The 16,080-nt window shown below is 45.1% G+C and overlaps 1 protein-coding gene across 1 annotated transcript in view; it reads right to left on the reverse strand.

Moving 5' to 3' along the window:
- The window catches only part of LOC117750399 (E3 ubiquitin-protein ligase SH3RF3-like), an 84,869-nt gene that overhangs the window by 32,118 nt on the left and 36,671 nt on the right, over positions 1-16,080 (reverse strand). The window lies entirely within an intron of this gene.

Genomic DNA, 16,080 nt, shown 5'->3' on the forward strand with positions numbered 1-16,080 from the left:
TTATCACCCCCTGCAGTATGTGAGATATGACTGGTTATTAAAATGTTTGCCAGGTAATTGCTGCTCCCACCTTGGGCCAAACACAGTAATTTTGAAAATGCCAGACCAGTTTGACACATCACTCCCTGGACTTTCATCAAAAGCAGGTCTGTGGTGCCTCGCTTGTCACATGTGAAGGACAGAGGCACAGTGACCCATTTACCCTGAACAAAGTCATGTTTTACGTGATGCTGTACTTGCATAGGAAATGATTGAAATGGTGAACTTCATCACTGTTAAAGTTATATTAACCACAAGTGCAGTATTGATACATGTTCACATGACCGTAGGCAGGTGCAGGAGGACTGTCGAGCTCCACTGTGCTGTATATGTCCACATGTAGAAGCTGTATGCATGGGGCTAAAGTAAAAGATGTACTTACTAACAAGCCTTTATCCTACTTTATTGAAAAGTAGCTCCCAAGACTAAAGAGCAGATCATTAACTAACTAAGTTACATTATTTTGTGTGGTTTCGAGTTACACATAAAAAAAGTCCCGTTTGTACGAAGACATCTTTTGTTTGCCAACAGAGTTCAAACATTAGCAGCTCTCAATCCATTTTTCATTGGATTTGGGGAAGTTTCAGGGGATTTGGGCGTCAGTTAAATTGGGATCAATTGGTGAGATGTCCAACAAAAGGCTCAAATTGACAAGAAAATGCAGTTTTTAACCTGCATATGACACAAAAGCTAAGTTTCTATCCAACCAGTGACACATTGACATTCTCCTCCACACAAACCCAAACAAACACGACAGCGTTCGACACACACTTAATATACTGAACATGTTCTTGAAGGAGACAGGTATTAAAAGGGAGTTTATCTTCCAGATCCAGGTAAACAAACAGCAGCGCATCACAGAAGAATGCATGAAAAGAAAACAACTTATTTCCTTCCGAGAGAAGGTGTTTACCAAAAAACTAATACACTTTTTTTATACACACCACAAAGAGGCTGATTCTCCCCAGACGCTACACTGAGGAGAACAGCCCAAGGCTCCACTGCATGACAGAGATCAGTGATGATGCAATATGAGGAAACACACTTGTCATTTTCAGTGTCTCATATCCAGATACAATCTAGACCCTAACAAACAGATGTGTCTCCATTGGCCACATCACAAATATAATTAAAATCCATCTTTATTTTCCCGGGCTACATGCAAATCATCCTTCCACCAGGCCAGCGGGTGGTGGTAATGCACCTGGAGCTGTTCGCGAGCTGCCACATATGCCAGTGAATAACTTTAGAAGAATAGTGACACCCTTTAACAGTTAGCAATACAAGCTAATAAGTGATCAATTATCTATAAACTAACACAAACACATGAAAGACTCCTTTGTATCGACTATGAGTGAGACACACGTTGCATCGTCTTCATAGGCTCTAACTCACACCGCTCCCTCACCCATACAGATTAATGCTCTCTCCCCAGTGCTCCTTCCATTGACTACTTCCTGACGTAGTCACACTTAAGAGAAGTGTTAAGCTTACATATGTGTCTTGGAGAGACAGATGCTTTCTGATCTCTTCAACATCTGGCTTGAATGAGTCTCAAATCACCTATAAACCACCTCCCTAGGTGGTTTTCATCAATTGGATTTCAATGTTTTGGACGCATTTACACTTCTACGACGTGACTAATTGTACTCTGGGTCACTGTTGAACATCTCATTTTAAAACCATTATTATATTGCTATAATAGTCTTTATTCATCTGCTATCTTTCCACAAGAGTTTGACACCTTGCTGCAGGGATTTGCTCCCACAAGAGTGAGGTCAGGCTCCGATGTTGGGCAATAAGGCTGTGACCATTGTTCCAATTCATCCCAAAGGTGTGGGGTTAAAGGTCAGGGCTTTGTGCAGTCAAGTTCCTCCACACCAAACTAGGACAACCATTTCTCCATTGACCTAACATTGTGCCCCTATGTTCCCAACATTGTCATGTTGGGAACATAGGGGCTTTCCACAAACTGTTGTCACATAATTGGAAGTGCATTACTGTTTAACATTAAGATGTAACTTAATTAAAATGAAGGCGACATAGCCCCAACCATGAGAAGCAGCCATGGGCCAAAATGCCCAAAGACATATGACCAGATGTGTCCATATACTTTTGGCTATATAGAATATAGGGTCTAATTAACAATACGTTGAAGCTGAGTCAGCAGTACAGAGTCTACACTTGTATTTGGACAAAGAAGAAAGACAGACAGACAGAAAAGAAGAAAGAAATACCAGAGGTGAAGGAGTAGAAAAGTACGAGAATAAGCAAATGACAAGGCAGGAGAGAAGTACACTTGTGAGTGTATCATCTGCTGCTTGATTCCCTGGAAACCCTGCATCATAATAATTCAATTCAATTCAGTTTATTTTATATAGCCCAATATCACAAATTACGAATTTGCCTCTGAGGGCTTTACAATCTATCAATCTATCAATCATCAATCTCCTATGAATCGCCACCTTAACGTGGTGGAGGAGTTTGAGTGGCTCAGTGATCCTGGGAGCTATGTTGTCCGGGGCGTCAGCCCCTGGTAGGGTCTCCCAAGGCAAACAGGTCTCGGGGGAGAGCCCAGACTAAGAGCGGTTCAACAAACCCTGATGATAAGCAGCCCACGGATTGTAGCCACCTTGCCCGGACAAGGGAAACCGGGGCACCCTCCCGGAGCCAGACCCAGGAGGGGAGCTCGTCGGCGAGCGTCTGGTGGCCGGGCTTTCGCCCATGGGGCCCGGTCGGGCTCAGCCCGAAAGAACAACATGGAGCAGCTGTCACCCTGTGGACCCACCACCCGCAGGGAGAATTATCGGGGTCGGGTGCTATGTAGACCGGGCGGCGGGCCAGGCGGGAGACCTGGGCGGGCCGATCGCCGGCAGCATAGACTAGCTCTAGGGACGTGGAACGTCACCTCACTAGCGGGGAAAGAGCCGGAGCTGGTGCAGGAGGTGGAGCGGTACCAGCTAGATATAGTTGGGCTCACCTCCACGCACAGCATGGGCTCTGGAACCAAGCTCCTGGAGAAGGGTTGGACTTTGTCCTTTTCTGGAGTTGCCCAGGGTGAGAGGCGCCGGGCGGGAGTGGGGATACTCACGAGCCCCCGGCTGAGCGCCACTGTGTTGGAGTTTTCCCCGGGGAACGAGAGGGTCGCCTCCCTGCGCCTACGGGTTGCGGGGAGTAAGGCTCTGACTGTTGTTTGTGCTTATGCACCGAACAGCATTTCGGAGTATCCGGCCTTCTTGGAGTCGGTGGGAGGGGTCCTGGAAAGGGCGCCGCCTGCCGACTCCATAGTTCTCCTGGGAGACTTCAACGCTCACGTGGGCAATGACAGAGAAACCTGGCGGGGCGTGATTGGGAGGAACGGCTTGCCCGATCTGAACCCGAATGGTGTTTTGTTGTTGGACTTCTGTGCTAGCCACAGTTTGTCCATAACAAACACCATGTTCGAACATAAGGTGGCTCATAAGTGTACCTGGTACCAGAACACCTTAGGCCGGAGATCAATGATCGACTTTGTAATCGTATCATCTGATCTGCGGCCGTATGTCTTGGACACTCGGGTGAAAAGAGGAGCAGAGCTGTCAACTGATCACCACCTGGTGGTGAGTTGGATCAGATGGCGGGGGACTCGGCTAGAGAGACCTGGCAAGCCCAAACGTGTAGTGAGGGTGAACTGGGAACGTCTGGCAGAGGATCCTGTCCGGGAGGTCTTCAACTCCCACCTCCGGAAGAACCACTCACAAATCCCGAGGGAGGCTGGGGACATGGAATCCGAGTGGACCTTGTTCAAAGCCTCTATTGTGGACGCGGCTGCTCGGGGCTGTGGCCGGAAGGTCATCGGTGCCTGTCGTGGCGGCAACCCTAGAACCCGGTGGTGGACACCGGGGGTGAGGGTAGCCGTCAAACTGAAGAAGGAGGCCTTTCGGGCCTGGCTGGCCCAGGGGTCTCCTGAAGCAGCTGACGGGTACCGGCGGGCCAAAAGGGCTGCAGCGACGATGGTCGCGGAGGCTAAAACTCGGGCATGGGAGGAGTTCGGGGAGGCCATGGAGAAGGACTTTCGGTTGGCCTCAAGGAAGTTCTGGCAAACCATCCGACGGCTCAGGAAGGGAAAGCAGGGTCTACCCCAGGCTGTTCTCAGCAGGGGGGGGGAACTGCTGACCCGGACTGGGGACATCGTCGGGCGGTGGAAAGAGCACTTTGAGGAACTCCTAAACCCGGCCAACATGTCCCCCGGAGAGGGGGCAGCGCCGGAAGACTTTGGGGTGGATTCACCCATATCCCTGGCAGAGGTGGCTAAGGTAGTCAAAAAGCTCCTTGGTGGCAAGGCGCCAGGGGTGGATGAGATCCGCCCTGAGATGCTGAAAGCGCTGGACATTGTTGGGCTGTCTTGGTTGACACGCCTTTTCAGTGTCGCATGGGGGTCGGGAACAGTGCCCATGGACTGGCAGACCGGGGTGGTGGTTCCCATCTTCAAGAAGGGGGACCGGAGAGTGTGCTCGAACTATCGTGGTATCACACTGCTCAGCCTCCCGGGAAAAGCTTATGCCAGGGTGCTGGAGAGGAGGCTCCGACCGCTTGTCGAACCTCAGATTCAGGACGAACAGTGCGGATTCCGTCCCGGTCGTGGAACAGTGGACCAGCTCTTTACCCTCGCAAGATTACTGGAGGGGTCCTGGGAGTTTGCCCAACCAGTTTACATGTGCTTTGTAGACCTGGAGAAGGCTTTCGACCGGGTCCCTCGGGGGTTTTTGTGGGGGGTGCTGCGGGAGTATGGGGTGCCGGACCCGTTGGCACGGGCCATCCGGTCTCTGTATGCCTGCAGTAGGAGCTGTGTTCGTCTCCTCGGTAGTAAGTCAGACACGTTCCCGGTGGGTGTTGGCCTCCGCCAGGGCTGCCCTTTATCACCGGTCCTGTTCGTGACCTTCATGGACAGGATATCTAGGCGCAGCCAGGGGGCGGAGAGGATCCGGTTCGGGAGTCTCGGGATCGCCTCTCTGCTGTTTGCGGATGATGTGGTCCTGTTTGCCTCCTCGGACCGTGACCTCCAGCATTCACTGGGGCGTTTTGCAGCCGAGTGCGAAGCGGCAGGGATGAGAGTTAGCACCTCCAAATCTGAGGCCATGGTGCTCTGCCGGAAACCGGCGGATTGCTCCCTCCAGGTGGGGGCAAACTGCCTACCCCAAGCGAAGGAGTTCAAGTATCTCGGGGTCTTGTTCACGAGTGAGGGTAAGGTGGAGCGGGAGATCGATAGGCGGATCGGTGCGGCTGCAGCAGTAAAACAGGCGCTGTACCGGTCCGTCTTAGTGAAGAGGGAGCTGAGCCGGAAGGCAAAGCTCTCCATTTACTGGTCGGTCTACGTTCCAACCCTCACCTATGGTCACGAACTCTGGGTCGTGACCGAAAGAACGAGATCTCGGATACAAGCGGCCGAAATGAGCTTCCTCCGTAGGGTGGCCGGGCTCAGCCTTAGAGATAGGGTAAGGAGCTCGGACATCAGGGGGGAGCTTGGAGTCGAGTCGCTGCTCCTTCGTGTCGAAAGGAGTCAGCTGAGGTGGTTCGGGCATCTAGTTAGGATGCCTCCTGGACGCCTCCCATTAGAGGTTTTCCGGGCACGTCCAACTGGTAGGAGGCCCCGGGGAAGACCGAGGACACGCTGGAGGGATTATATCTCCCGGCTGGCCTTGGAACGCCTCGGGATCCCCCAGAATGAGCTGGAAAGTGCTGCGGGTGAGAGGGAAGCCTGGGTCGGCCTGCTGAACCTGCTGCCACCGCGACCCGACCCCGGATAAGCGGGTGATAATGGATGGATGGATGGATGGCTTTACAATCTGTACTCATACGACATCCCTGTCCCAGGACCTCACATCGGATCAGGAAAAACTCCCAAATAATAGAAAAAACCCTTTCGCGGGGGAAAAAGGGAAGAAACCTTCAGGAGATCAACAGAGGAGCATCCCTCTCCCCGGATGGACAGAAGCAATATATGTCATGTGTACAGAATGAACAGAATTACAGAGTTACATAAACTCATTCAATGAATATGACAGAATAATGACATGTATGCTACGAATGTCGTGGCAAGAAACTAATTGTAATTAATTAATTACATTCACGGGCAATATTCTTTGTGAGTGAAGAAAGAGTTATATTTTTGCACCACACAGAGGTTGATGGGAGGGTGTCAGGGTGGATATCTGTTTGTCTTCCCTCTCCCTTTTAGTCCCTCTGCTCTCTTCCCAGGCCAACAGGCTGGGATGACCTCGTAGAGGCTGCTGGAGGGCCTCATTAGGCACCTGCTGGGTTTGCCACTCGACGTCAGGAGGAAGGAGGTCGCTGAGCTCGCTGCAGAGGGCATCAGCTGAAGCTAGGGGCGGGCTGCTGTCTCTCCCTCCACTGAGCCCCGGGCAGGAGGGTTAAGCTGCATGAACAAGGCATTTATTTTTTAAAGGAAAAGCTCCCACCTGAATCTCAACAATGGTCCAATTCAGTTGTTTGATGTGGTTTTATTCCTGTTAATCCTGGGCATACAAACTCCCTCACGAGCACGCTGTCGTTGGAAGCATATGAATCACACCGTCATGTTGTGTACATCAGTAACAGCAAGAAAGTTCTCCCCTCTAATATAACAACGTTTTAACTGGTTATGAAACAGTGTCAATCTCAGAAGATTGTCTATTTCTATGTCTCGTAATGCCTGTCTCGTCGGTGCCACTGGATCGGATTGTGCGCGACAAAGCCCTTCAGCTCAGACTTCAGCGGGGCCTCCAACCCAGACCCACATCTAGCTTTGTTGCCGTCTGGTGGGAGGTGGAGAGCATTGTGCTCGGCAGCAGCGTCTCCTCCTCCTCCTCCTCCTCCTCCTCAGGCCACGACTAGAGCTCCGTCTTGCTGCTCTGCCAGTCTACGCATGAAGCCAACAACGACACCACGCTACTATAGGCCTGGGTCTGCTGGGTCATACCAGGACCAGAACTGCGTGGGGGCAGACTGTCTGACATTTGCTTCAGTAAAATTAGGGGTTTTCTAAAGGGGACTCTGGTGGTCGGAAGCACCACCACTTATATCAAATCAACACAAAACTAATGTTCCTCATAGTAGCTTTAATGTGCACCTCTACTGGTATCACTCCTCACCAAACTAACAAACTTTACTTAAAAAATGTTTTATTCAGATCTCAAGTTGTAAATGGGAACATTCGTCTTCGAAGATAAAATGTGAATTACGTGTTGCCACCTTAGCAGAGCGTTGGCTCTTCAAATGAAACATGAAACTATTAGACTTTGAATGTCAGGTAAAAAGATATTGTGAAACTTCAAAGATGTGTTTGAATGAAAAATGTAACCTTCCACTTTCCCTTGTCTTCACCCTCCCTTTTTAGTTTTAGCTGCTTAGCTACTTGAGTTGGTTCTTTGCTTAGTGCCTTTATAGCATTGCAAATGCCCGTAACCACATGCACTTTGCTCTATAGATGCTCTGGCAAGTAGACTTTGCATTATGTTTGGAAAGGACCCAGAGTCACTGTAAAATGTAGTGATCATTTGGCAGGAGCTGGTAACATTTCTGTAACTTTTCCTTCACGGCTAAAGACAAAACAGAAAACAGCAACATGAACAGATACTGCAATTGCAAGGTTGTAATGGTCTAAACATGTAAACATCTGCATGCACACAATTCTATATCCATATACTGTATTGATAATGTTGTGTTTCTTGTTCCACCTTCTTAAGGCCACAGTGTAATGTATTTAACATGGAATTGTCATTTATATGCAGAGGGAAATCAAAACCATTAATAAACCATTCTATGAATGAATTACTGAGGATAAACCAATTCCAGCTGCTATTTTGGAGAAGAGGTATTTTCTCAAGCTGTCTTATTCTTGAATATTTTATTTTTGTTGCTTGTTGCAGAGCAGGGTAAAAAATAAATCTCATTTTAAATCCTTTTTCAGTTTTAATCTAACTTTGTACAGCATGACAATCCAGGATAACTGCTTTACCTTCAGAATAAACAGCATGCGAGAATCTTAGGACTGATGCTGCGTTCACACCAAAAGCATTCGCAACGCTTTTGGTGTGAACGCAGCATTAAAATGAAAGCTGTAACTTATCTATGTTGTGTACATTTTATGGTGGTAGTGTCTGTCAGGCTGTGTCAAATAGGCAACATAAATCTATCAAAAATGAATGATGAAATTCAGGAGACAATTAATCGTTGCATTGTGTAGACACAGATTTGATATCTAGTTGCGCTGCAAAGGAAATAATCAGCCATTTGCGTACACATTTTAAATCCATCAATGGAGCAGGCTGGGAGATCATGTCATGTGTGTCACTACTTTCAGATTCACCAATGTCTTCCTGCTGAGCTGCAGAATAGAGATGAATCTACCCAGAAGAGCCATTTAATGTGTGAAATAAGTGGAATTGTGTGAATGGCAAAAAGGAGATTATTAGTGTTGTACCCGTCAGTGGCAGAGTATTATCATCAGCCAAAGTGCGTACGCACACACACACACACACACACACACACACACACACAAACACACACACACACACACACACACACACACACACACAAACACACCCACGCACACACACGCACACACAGTTCTGCATAGTGCTCTCTCACCCCTGTGGTGCGGTAATTAGTGTTTGCGGATTTCTGTAATGGACAGAACGCTTGTGTGTGTGTGTGTGTGTATGTGTGGGGGGGGGTCCTCTGCCCATAGGGATATACACAAAAACACACAAGTCCCTCCATCAACCACGACTGAGATTCCCATTCCCATCTGTTCAAGTCTGTCAGTGTGTTTGTGTGTCCTCTGTAGCCATAAGGTACAGGGAGCTGACTTGTCCAACATGGGACTGACTGACTCCATTCAACAAGGACCCCAATACGCACACACATACACACACACAAGGGATAACCATGCATTACAAGAACCTAAACTAAATTTAATTGAAAAACTGCCTCTCCGTGGCCAGAGACACAGTGGGTGAAAACCATAGACTGTTTGTCAATGGGGAAAACTGTTTTCCCACTTTTAGTTGGCTGTCAGCAAACAGATAAGGGAACACATACACAGCTGACAGCGTGGCTGCCACTCTACGCCCAGAGACACAGGTATTCCGTGCCTTTTTATTGGGCATCATCTTCATGTTAACGTGCATGTTGTCGAAGAAATAATCTGGAATAAACTCGTGAGAGCGTATCTGGTGTGTGAGACATGCGGACAAAAAACATGTCCGATACACTTGCGATCTGGATGGGGTGTTAATCTAGTTGTGGGTTGTGGTCATTCATTGACACAATACAGCTGTGGTCGTTGCAGACACACCTGGTGGAGATCTGCCCTCTACTGTGTGCGCATATCTAGTTTGCTTTTGTTTTCCTTCTCGGTCCTGTATGTTTGTGTCTGGCACTCACTCAATGAGCCTCACGTAAACATTTTAAGTATTAACATTATGTTCTCACCTTTCATTATATAATGAGCTATAATTCATCTGCTTTGTCACATTATTCTTCAGAACACCTACAAAACACCTCTAAATGGTTTCCTAGCTCATGTGTGCCTGTGAGTGTTAAAACTGTCTTTTGGAGGAGAACAAGTAGCGACAACATTCAAATTGACTTTGTTTCCTCCTGCTTACGTGACAGTGAAACACCACACTTACACACCCTTATAATAGGATTAATTAGTCTGTATGCCACACACTCATGCTGGGCTTATTAAATCAATAATTAACAGCCTCCCCGGTGAGAGTCAGCAAGAAGCATTTTCTTCTGCGAGAACAACACATGTAACTTCCACCACTTTTATCCTCATCAATCTTTGAGTATTCATCTAACGTAGTATAGACTATCAGAAGAATCAGGAAAGAGTACATTTTTATTACTGGTGTTTTTGCAACTGATGCTGCTGCTAGTGGTGCACCAAGTTATGTGAGGCCAATATTGATACTATTACAGGCTGAAAGGTTTCTTGTTATATAAAAGCTTCTAAGACAGTTCACACTTTGACCGCTCAAAACTGGAGCACTTTTAAAAATAATCAGGGTTTCTGGTAGCTGATAGCTACATTATGACAAGTATCTATTATATAAATATCCATAAGAATTGGGAGATTTTCCCTCTTAAATGTGTAATATTACATATGAGGAAAACCGATTGATTTAATAACTTCCCCATATATTCACTTTGTGTTTGTCTCACTACAGTCGCTTTAAGATACTGAATAAATAAACTGAATTGAACTCCCCTTGTAACACCATGTAATATAAAAAGCCACTTTGTTCCTAATATAAGGGACCAGTTGAATGAACATTTTCAATGCATTTTAAACAGCCTGTTAAAGTGGACAACGGTCTATCCTCTCATGTTTTAGTGATTTGTTTTTTCTGTTGTTAAATGTCATCATCGGCAGTGTAGAGCAAAACATTTAATATACATATTTAGGTTATCTTGGGGAGTACTTGAGTACTTGTAAGTAACGATAGCATTACATATCAATACCACAACGTTATGTTTAATAGGAACATTAAGTTAACTTGACAACTACCTCCTCAGCTGAGACAAATAATAGCATCTCCTACGAGAGCTTTATGTAGCTACTGCATATCCCCATTGACAAAAGCTTTGATGCATGGATTTCATTTACCTTATATTAGTTAGAAAAGGACAACCAAACAGTATATCACAACCAGTTTTTAAAAAAGTGGTATTGTGCATGAACAGATTTTTTTTTGTTCACTGGAAACAAACGCTAACAAGCGGATATTATTAGCCACAATAGCAGTCTGTCAACCAAACTGAAATATTTCAACAACATGCATTGGCATGAACATTTGGAACAGATATTCACGGTGCCCACAGGATGAATCCTGTTGATTTTGGTGATTGTAAGAGCAGCCTCTATAAGAGCTGCTTGTCGCCTTAGTCTAAAGTATTACCGATACGAATTTGAAAAAAATTGATTGAATGCAATAGCTCCTTTAAGCAGGGTGGTGCTTTAGCTTTTAAATTGATATAAACAGCACACAGTGTGACTGGACATTGAAATTAAATGTCTGTTTGTTACTATAAATGGCTGATATGAGGGGAAATGGAGCTAACATTATAAATGGAAAACAAAAGAATGTCTTGTATCGCATGGTAATGAAAGCTCGTTTCATTAACCAGACGGGTTGAAAAACCAACAAGAATTGTCTGGTCTCCCTTTCTGAAAGCCATTTCCCTCAGAGGTAGGTATGCCTGCCTTAGAATATCAATGGCCATCAATAGCCATAGTGTGGACAAGACTGAGCCTCTCAATTATACATAGCTTAGCTACAGAATATACACTTAGCTGGAGAACATCATGTACCACACTGCATGTGCACTCATCCAAATCAATCTCAATGCCATTTTCTGCTCATTATAATGTAGAGACCAAAGCTCTATGTTAAAAACATGGACCGTTCTGATATGCAGCTGTAACACACTTGGGAGAGCTGGTCCATCCCTCGTGCAGCCAGCAGAAAAGCAGAAACAACTACTTTCTCTTTCATGCCTTTCCGTTGACCTCCACTAAATCAATCAACATTTCCACACAGCACTTAGCATTGCGTTGCCTTCAGGCCATGTCAGCCTAGCTTCTGCAACGGTCAAGAGAGCAAGTGTCTGGACCGGGAGGTTACATTCATAAAAGTGTGCACAGACTCTCACAGGCAGTGTAAGCATTAAAAAGAGAAATCTGCTTTTGCTCAAACTCTTTTATTTACCATCTGCAATTCACACCAACCTATTCCAGAAATACACGGTTAATAAAATGGATGCTGTGAACACAGATATGCGTATAAATCAATTTATTTATGTATTTGTAAGGCAGAATGGAGGACACTCTTAATCAAAAGGAGAAGCGTCATGGAGTGTAAAATGGAGGTAGCTGTAGTTGAGGTTGAGGCTATATTGGGGCAGATTGAGGCTTTATTGCTTGGTGGCCGTAGCACTGCTGTGACCAATAAGATACAAAATGTTGAGTTGCACTTCCCAGCCACAGTAAATAGTTCTGACTCAGAGAGACCAAACCCTTTCTTTTGTCGTTTGTGTATTTCTATGTATTCTGTCTCTCTATTTATCTGAAGTTATTATTTTATGGGCAGTTGTTTTCCTAATTTGAAACAGAAAAATAAAGTTAAAAAAACAACTAATAATAGAGAGCTGGGCTATTGTGGAAATCTAGACAAGGTGTTTTTAAAAATAAAAATTGACACCATGAAGCATGATGCCTGGAATCCGCACACTGTGCTGTGCTGTTCTCCGCTGGGGTCAGAAGTCACTGCAGCTCCCTGCCCTTAACAAGCGCCTGAGTGCTATAACTGGAAGCTGCCTCATCCTTGGTGTTGCTCCTCGGAGGGAAGGAGACGCAGATCCGACGGTGGATGAGGCTGCTGCAGTGAACCACATGAACTTGCTGTTCCTTGAGCATGAAGCGTGCACCGCGTTACAACAATGGTTACTTCCTGCATAGTTCCTGAAACAAGCATTGTTTAGGCCTGTATATCATCCCATGAAGACAATATGCTACTGACCACTGTATTATTTCACTGCTTTGCCAACAGAAACACCTCTGAGTTAATAATCCCATCTGCACCATGAAACGGCTTGCGCTTCACCGAAGCATACTTTTTAGGCTTCAAGCCTAGAGAATGAACCTGGATCTTCCTGCTCATTACAAACGTTACTACCACAGTTGTGCCGTAAATAAAAAATGAAAAGTATGATTAAAGAACGTGGTCTTGTGTTTTGCACTGTGGCACAAGGCAGGTCACCCAAATATCAAACTAGCAGGTGAAGAAACAAATAACCTTAGTGATTCTGAGGAAAATGCCACTTTGCCAAATTCATGTTGCACTTCGCACATAAAAAAAGTCAAAAATGTTCACTGTTACAGACGTGCATTCACATCCCTGAGGGACCGTTATGTGTTGATACAGTGTTCACACATTTAGCCAGAAATGCGATAATATGTAGATATTATTTCAACATTTCGACACACCTTTATAGTAGTGTAAAGTGGAGTATCATTAAATACATGGATATTAAAGTAATGTGTGTGCCGTCTGTTCAGGACTGAGACTCAATTCTTGAAGTCTAGCTTTAAAGTCAACATTTGCGTACTGTGCAGAGGAGACGTGGTGGAGCTTCAGGTTAAGTGAGCTTTGAAGGGAACTAAAGGAATTAAAGGGACTAAATTATCTTGTTGGAGCATTGGAACTCATTCCGTATCCTGGATTCACTCATCTGTCAACTCTATTGCTCGGCAAAACACTAACATTCCCACGGCAAGCCAGTGTGTGTGTGTGTGTGTGTGTGAAGGATGGTAGATGGAACAGGATGTTCCACTCGGCTCATATCGCCATCCATTTTTCCAGTACCAAACCATTTTCTGTCCCCTGTAGTCCATCTATTCACCTCCCTGCAGACGCACACACTCTCTCTCTTTAACTGTGATTACTCTGCTCGCTCTTCTCTTGCTCACCCGTCCTTGGAGGGGCAGTGAGCCATTACAACTTTTTTCCTCAAGGAGTGTGTGTGTGTGTGTAAGAGACAGTTTGTGTATGTGTGTGTGGTAATAGCATAGTAAATCTGCAGAGGTCTTTTTCCACTCTGCTGTGAGAGCGGCATTCTATCTTGCTGCGCTGTTTTATTGGAGCAGACACTCAAATACAACATAACACACACACACACACACACACACACACACACACACACTTATGCAGAGATCGAAAAGGTATTAACTGTATGTTAAGATGATGTTAATGTGCTATGTTTTTATTAAATAATTTAAGTGAACACTGGAGACAAAAGACACACTTCCCAGAGTCGTCGTTGCAGAATCGCTAAATAGTTATATTATGGTGTTTTCTTTTGACCATATAAAATGCTAAATGTTATAAATATGTCGACATGCAGCCATACTAATGCAAACATCAGCGCATTTACAGACACACACACACGCACACACACAAACACAAACACACACACACACACACACACACACACAGTGTAGTGTCTGGCAGTAATTCGGTGCCCTATTGATTCACTTTCCATCTATAATTCATGATACAACACACACCTCAGGTAAAGTGGAAACACACACACACACTCACACATACTGGCTGTTTCTGAGAGTAGGAAGACGCACCAACACACACTTACACAAGTCTAGCCGGCAGCTACCAGGAGTACATTCATCTCAACCTTGTCTTTACCCCTCCATCACTTCCTCGTTCGTCCTCCTCCATGTCTCCTTTCTTTCTTCACTCTCTCGGCACATCGCTCCAATTTAGGGAAGATGCCACCCTTCCCTACTTTCCTCTCACTCATCCTCCTCTTTTATCTACCTCCCTCTTCCTAATCTAAAGGAAAGCTCATGGAGTATCCAAAATGAAAACAATTTAATCCTCTGGGAAGGACGCCGTAAAAAACACGGAAATCAGCCTTTTAGATGTTGATATTTAAAGAAAAAGACTTAATCTCTGAAGATTATACAGTGTTTTGCAATGTGTCCAGTAGTTATCCAGATACCTCTGGAGCCAACAGACAGACAGACTGACAGGCTGGAAGACGTAGACCTAATTTGGCTCTGCCAGTTGCAGGCAAGAAATATCCCAGTCGGAGAGAGACGGATGAAAAGTCAGACAATTCATAAAGAACTGACCACTACACTGTGTATAGTCACATGAAATACACAACTGCACTCCTAGTTGTGAATTGTTCAATTCCCCTGATGAAACCAAATGAAACCTGCAGGGATTACTGCCCAGTCAACAGCAGCATAATAACTGCTATCCATCAAAAGTCCCTCGCAGTTTGACACATCGGCTCACGAACACATGCACACGCTTTCTCTTTAAGTTCCATATGGCAAAAGCCACTTGACAGAGCGAGTTTGTTTTCATTGAAATTACTGGGTCAGTGAGCGTGAACACTGAGCTCAGCAACCAGGTGTGTGTTGTTGCTCTCGCTGACAGACGCACACTTTTAGTGAGGGGCAGCATGATGATGTGTTCTTTTCACATCTGTGTGAGAATGTGTACGTTATATATACCGTGTTAGCGGCAGTGGGATACATGAACAAAACAGCATTATATTGTGATCCTTCCTCTTACCGTAATCCGGGATGTACTTTCTGAATAAAGAACAATAAGAGCACTTCGTATTAAAGTCTGTTGAGAGTGAGTCCTCATTACTCATTCATATAAAGATCGACACATGCACAAAGTCAGATCTGCACTCACAACACCAGTGGTGTGCTTGCGAGGTCCAACATGGGAATTTGTTTATATAAAAGTAGAAGTCTATTAGGATTCTTACTACACAGTAATAATTACAAAACTAATCCTATTAATATCACTTGGTAGGTTTATTTCCCCCTGGACTCCCATAGGGATAATTATATTGAAAAGGGCATTATTCATAATTGAGATATGCAAATAATTATTATATTCCCCTCAAAAAAATATTGAGCTATTCTCAATGAGTTCTCAACTCTCTATGTAAAGTAACAATGTACATTATATATAGTGATGTATGCATCTGATTCTACTTGACAGAAATCCTTTTTGTAGATACACGGATAAAGTATGTGTGCGCATGTGCACGTTACACAATAGGATAGGTTTTAAAATGATACAAATGTGTGTATGATACTACAAAGAACTGTGCAGGAACACAGAATAAAAGCTGCCCACTCCGAGAGCTTACACAAGCTGTCAAGCTGAATTATAATTGTCCGTGCACACACAAAGACACAGCTATCTTTAATCTGCCCGTAGACTTTTGTACAATGTCAAATAAACTTTCATCTTCACATTGAATATTCTTTGTGAATATCTTCCATGATGTACTTGCATGACTTGACGTCAGGCTCCGTGTATTGAGGGTATTTGACTGAGTGAACGACTGAGAAGGAGGCAACGACAGAATGAGAGAAATGGGGCACAAGATGGGAAGGAGGAACGACAGCGAGCTCCACTACAGAAAGCTTGGGGATCGCAT

Source organism: Cyclopterus lumpus, chromosome 21 (genome assembly GCF_009769545.1).
Source record: "Cyclopterus lumpus isolate fCycLum1 chromosome 21, fCycLum1.pri, whole genome shotgun sequence".
In the NCBI taxonomy this organism is placed as follows: Eukaryota; Metazoa; Chordata; class Actinopteri; order Perciformes; family Cyclopteridae; genus Cyclopterus; species Cyclopterus lumpus.